The sequence below is a fragment of the Triticum aestivum genome, chromosome 3A (assembly GCF_018294505.1).
Source record: "Triticum aestivum cultivar Chinese Spring chromosome 3A, IWGSC CS RefSeq v2.1, whole genome shotgun sequence".
NCBI lineage: Eukaryota > Viridiplantae > Streptophyta > Magnoliopsida > Poales > Poaceae > Triticum > Triticum aestivum.
Window position 1 is genome coordinate 123804270 of NC_057800.1, and position 6000 is coordinate 123810269.

The window sequence follows — 6000 nt, forward strand, 5'->3', positions numbered from 1 at the left end:
ACGCTCCCGACAAGTTTTGCTCCGGCAAGCTTGCCGGGGAACATCAAGCTCCGGCAGGGCCGCAAGTCCTTGCCGTAGAAGCGGATGTTCCCGCAGCAGCAGATGTGCCTTTAGTCCTTGTTGTCGAGCCACAAGCTCCAGCATGGGCACAGCAGATTGTCCATTTCCTTCAGACAGGAGAACTTCCCGAAGAGCAAGAAGAAGCGGAAAAAGTAGCCCGGCAGTCAAGTATGTACCAGTTTGTCGATAGCATACTGTACAGAAGAAGACTCAACGGTGTGAAATTGAAGTGTATTTGCCGGGAAGATGGACAAAAGCTGTTGGCAGAGATACATGGAGGCATATGTGGCCACCACATTGGCGCAAGAGCACTTGCCGGCAAAGCTTTCCGGCAAGGTTTCTTTTGGCCGACAGCCCTCCAGGATGCAACTGCACAAGTAACCAAGTGTGAAGCGTGCCAGTTCCACTCCAAACAGATACACCAGCCAGCTCAAGCTCTCCAGACGATCCCTTTATCCTGGCCATTTTCGGTCTGGGGGCTCGATATCCTCGGCCCTTTCCCCCGAGCTGTCGGGGGCTTTGAGTACTTGTACGTCGCAATCGACAAGTTCACAAAGTGGCCGGAAGTGCAGCCAGTGAGGAAGGTGACAGCACAGTCAGCAGTCAAGTTCTTCAGGTCAATTGTTTGCCGTTTCGGGATCCCTAACAGGATCATCACCGACAACGGCACGCAATTCACGAGCCGCACCTTCATGCAGTACGTCCAAGACCTTGGCGCCAAGGTCTGCTTCGCTTCTGTTGCTCATCCGAGAAGCAACGGTCAAGCAGAGAGGGCAAATGCTGAAGTGCTGCGCGGGCTCAAGACCAGAACTTTCGACAGGCTGCGCAAGTGCGGAAGAAACTGGATCGAGGAGCTGCCGGTGGTTCTTTGGTCGATCAGAACGACGCCAAATCGAGCCACTGGCCAGACGCCTTTCGCTCTAGTCTATGGAGCAGAGGCAGTTCTCCCCACGGAACTCGTATACGGATCGCCTCGAGTGCTCGCTTATGATGAGCTTGAGCAAGAACAGCTGCGACAAGACGACGCGCTGCTCCTTGAGGAAGATCGTCTTCAGGCTGCTGTACGAGCTGCTCGATACCAGCAAGCTTTGCGCCGCTACCATAGCCGCAAAGTTAAGGCCAGAAGCTTCGAGGAAGGTGACCTTGTTCTTCGGCGTGTTCAGTCCGCCAAGAATTCCAACAAGTTGACGCCGAAGTGGGAAGGCCCTTATCGGGTGAAACGAGTCACAAGGCCCGGCGCTGTCCGCCTTGAGACCGAAGATGGCATTCCGGTGAGCAACTCCTGGAACATAGAACATCTTCGTAAGTTTTCCCGTAGGGCGCTGTTGCCGGAACCCGTTCCGGCAACCACCCTTTGTACAAGTCTTGCCGCTGTTACATGTAATCCTTTGTACAAAGCCGAGCGCAGATCCCGTGCATAAATAAAACCCCATGTGCTCCGCACAACTTGTCCATTTCATGCATTAGTTTCTTTCTTGCATGCGTTATCTGACACTTTGTGCAGCACCTACATCCGGTAAGCAATAACGAGCCGAAGGGCTCCATATCATTATTTTCTCTTCTTTCTTCTTTTCAACAAAGGAAAAGAAGGTTCCCTCGCACACAAGTTTGCCGGGGGGGAAGGAGAAGATTGTGGTATGGACCAGGCGTCGTTCAAGCAAAGTTTTGCCTTGCCGGGAAGCAAACGACAGAAAAGATAAGTTGCCAAAGTTTAAGCAATCAGTTTTTAAATTTTTGAGTTATCTTCCTCGAACGGCCCTGCTTTGTATGGAAAACCTGTGCGCGGAGGAACCAACTCGTGGCTAGTTGCGCCCTTACTTTGTTTCGAGTCCGCTCAACAACTTAAGTGTGCTGCATCTAGTCGCGACAAGGTTTTTTGTCGGAAGCAGCGCCGCCAGTAGGCTGCTGACGTTCCGCACTCAGCGCTCGCGGCTCGGGTGCCTGCGCCGACAAGTTCCCTAGAAGCGTAGGGTAAAAACATACAAAGGAAGGAATCTAGTAGAGGAAATAACATAGCAATTGATAACGGAAATAAAGTTATATTACAAGATAACTTGTCGCAGCTCTAACAGACTGTTTTCATAACATGATTAGCAGCGACAAGGGAAAAGAAGAAATTGGCGGCCTAGTCTACGCGGTCGCCCTCAACCCTCTTGATCTCGCTCATCTTGTCCACAATGGGTGCGACAAGGGCCTTGAGTGCGTCCCGATCGGCGTCTGGCGGCAAGGACTTGAGGACGTTGGTGAAGCTGAGGCCTGGATTGCGGAAGGCCACCTTCATCAGCACCTTCTGGAGAACTCCGAGAAGGGCGGGCAGAGCCCGCAATAGAAGAACAGCGCGAAGAACGGGTACCCGTTTGGAGCCAGTTCCAAAGCAGCGGCCGGGAGTACCCTCGTGCGCGGATGCGCCCGCGTCTCCGTCGCCCAAAAGAGGTAGAAGTACTCCCTCAGCTCCTTCGCGCCGAGCTGGGGGGAGAAGATCGCCCGCTCCTTCCGCAGCGCCGCGAGCCGCTGCGCCTCGGCCGACTTCACGCCCTTTCCCTTGTCGGCTTTCAGAGCCATGGCGGAGGTGGTGGGGGAGATCGACGGCGTTGGTGATGCTGGTGGCAATGGGGGGCGGAGCGCTGCTCTCTCGGCTTCGAGAAGAAGGGGGGGAGCGGCGGAGGTTCGTGAAGATGGAGTAGTAGCAACCAGCGAGGGGGAACGAACTGCCCCTGTTTCCTCTGCTTATAAAGAGGGACGGGGCGGACGTTTCGCCCTTCCGAATAAAGAACCACCCACAATCTCTCCCACGACGCCGCATTCAACGCGTGCCGTTAGGGGAGAGCGCGGTGGATACGGAGCGAGATTCGGCGTGGCCCAGTCCGCGTGTGCCCGTGCCCTGTCTTGGGCCTGGCCCAACAGCGCTCGGCACCGTGTCTGGCCCAGGCCCGGGGGCTCCTGTCGGTGTACTAGAATAGGGGTACCCTAGTACCCCGAACTTGTGCACGGGCAGTTGCAGCACCCCGCGGCAAGGCTTGCCGGGAGAACGCCAAGATCCTCCGTGGTTCCCTTGGAGCCATTCAAGAACAAAGTATTTAAGCTCAGGAGACAAGGCCCCGGCAAGAGGAGCTTGCCGGGAAGGCCAACCAAGGCACTCCAAGGAACTTGCCGTGACGCGCCACGCGCTCCGGCAAGGCAACAAGGCCCCGGCAAGAGGAGCTTGCCGGGAAGACCAACCAAGGTACCTCGAGGCCCGGTGAGCGACAAGCTTCCGGACCCGACAAGATAACAGCAGCGCCAAGGCGCTTGCCGCGGCAGGCGGCCACTCTGTGCCCACGCTCCAGCGCATCCACCAACGTGTCGCTCTGGGGACCTCTCCAGGCGCGCGTGGCGGGAGGCTGTGCAGCCAGCGGTGCGCAGTGGCATGCGAAGCTGACAAGATCGCCATCGTGGCGAACGGTGGCGCCCCTAACGGTCCTTTTCTGCACTGTTTGGGCGACTCAGACAGGCATTTAATGCCCTTGTCCCCTGCCGTCAGGGTTAGGTAGGGTGCACTGTACGAGTAACTGTACCAACCACCTCACTTTTTACATTTGTACCCTTCTCTGCGTTGCCACCTGTCGATGACCCCTTTAGCGTATAAAAGGAGGCTCATGCGCAACGTAGAGGAGGTTCGACTGGTTCGGAAACCAGAAAAACACTACGCTCTCTCTTTGGAGCAAGAACACAAGATAATCAAACAAGCAGCAGTAGGAGTGTTATCTCTCCGGAGAGCTCCGAAGCTGGGTAAACTGCTCGTGTGCTTCGCCTCGATCTGCTCTTCGTGTGATCTCCGCCCCCCGCCGAACCGAAAGGGGCTCGGTCCGCCGGCCCCATAGGTGTTCGTGGATCAGTTTCCCCGACAGTATATCGCCTACGATAAATGTCGAAAACATTGCCTTGTATTTTCTTTATCTTGATGCACCGATGGAAATCCTAACTGTTATGTCTTACATTGTTCATCATGTGCTTCTTTTGATGGTGTAGGTCCACTGGCCTTGCTGCACTAACAGTTCAACAGGACATTTCAGTTACTGGTACCCTTTCTTCTTCTTCTTAATGCTACTTACTATTACAGCTATGCTTTTATCGGCATTCAAATCCAGGTACTCTCAACTTCCATCAGAGCATACTAGGTTGGTAGTGCCCAGCCTAAAAGGGCTATGCACAAAATAATAATATTCTGAAACGACTTATAAAAATGAATTTCAGTTCACTAGCATTTGGAGAAAAGAATGAGCGGATAGCAGAAAGGTTAGGGGGCATGGACGAATGGGCTGTCCGTGCCCCGACCCTGTGGCTGAATTTCAGTTCAGTAATCTAGCTCCTCACACACACTTGTAGCCAGAAACGCACCGACATACCTGCAAATTCTGATGGGGTAACCTAACCTAACCTAAATAGCTTGCAAATTGCATTTGACCAGAACTCCAATACAAACTAAAACAGAAGCACCCGGTTTTATATTTGGCAGAGAAGCCATTCAGGAAAATTTCTGTACCCTCTTTCCCTGTTGTTGGGCTGGCAGATATTAGTGGGGGTCACATCATTTTCTCGCCCGTGTGTGTGTGTGTTGGATCTGACGTGTAATGGCAGGCCCGGGGTGCCCCATCCATAGTTATATCCATATTATTGCGTTTCTTAAGCTTTTCTCGCCAAATGTTTATCCGTTCTTGAAGTTTTCTCTGGCATTTTCTATGCGCCAAGAGGTAGCCATAATGATTTTCTTTCCGTTTGTTTAAGCCCGTGAAAGTTTCATCGTGTCGACCATGCAATGCAATGCAATGCACCCCTGTGAAAAAGAAATGCAAAGTCAAATATAATGAACATGGGCGCTGTGGAAAAGTAGTTTCTTGTTTTGTTTGGAGAAGAGAAGGGAGGGGAGGAATATACTCAACCGTAGTGTCCCCTGGCACTTTGGGAGGCTGCTACGACTACACGACAATACGGGACATTCCTTCTGCTCGTGTTCTTGAGACCAACTGACCTTGGAGCAGCAAAAAGGCCACTATTCTCTATCTGAAAAGAGTGTAGTGTTATCTGATAATATTAACTTTTTCCCGGAAACTTTCAAACAACCTCTGAGGCTCCGAAGAATCCTTGCTCATATACATTGCCCCTTTTCCTCCAAGTGCAACGTGTGAGAAATATATGAACTCGGAGTTAGACTGCTCATATATATTCATCAAAATAACAACGCATTTTTTGTTTCTATTTTCTTTCTAGATCTCAGAAGAGTTAAGTAGTTGCCAGGACAAACAGGTGGCATCTAAGGACGCTGTGCCAAAATTTCTTGACTAACACAAGAAATTGTTGAAGTGGTGACCCACCAACCTTCGTCCTACGTGGAGGATAGCAACAATGTGCCTGTCAAATGTTGAAATTCGTACTGCACCGACCATCTGGTCCAATCAGAGCTGGACTCGTACTATTATTTTCCATCCAATTGTCAAATGAGGACTTGCCATCTAATTATTTCCCGACGAAATGACAGTACCATCACAGCAGAAAAGAGAACCCTGAAATGATCATCTGCAGATCAAAATCCTTACTACTCGAAACCGACGGCCAAGATAGCGTCATAATCCACGAATGAACGGTCGGATCAGCCGTCTCATCATCAGTGCCCAAATTACCTCTAGGCTATCACATATTCAGACACTCTTTCTTTTTTGTAGAATTTGCCTTTTTGCACACTGCAAAAAGGAAAATCAATTGACTTGAGAACACGAAAACTTATCTGCGCGTTAATCCACCACAATGGAGTAAAGAAATGCAAAATCTTACCAATAAGAACTGTTCACGGGGACTAATGAAAAAAATCAGCAAAAAGTCAATCTTTTCTTTAGAGTTTTATCTTTTTGAAACTCTTTTCTTCAGAGTCCAACGCCAAGCACCACAGTCCTCGGGGCATCTATT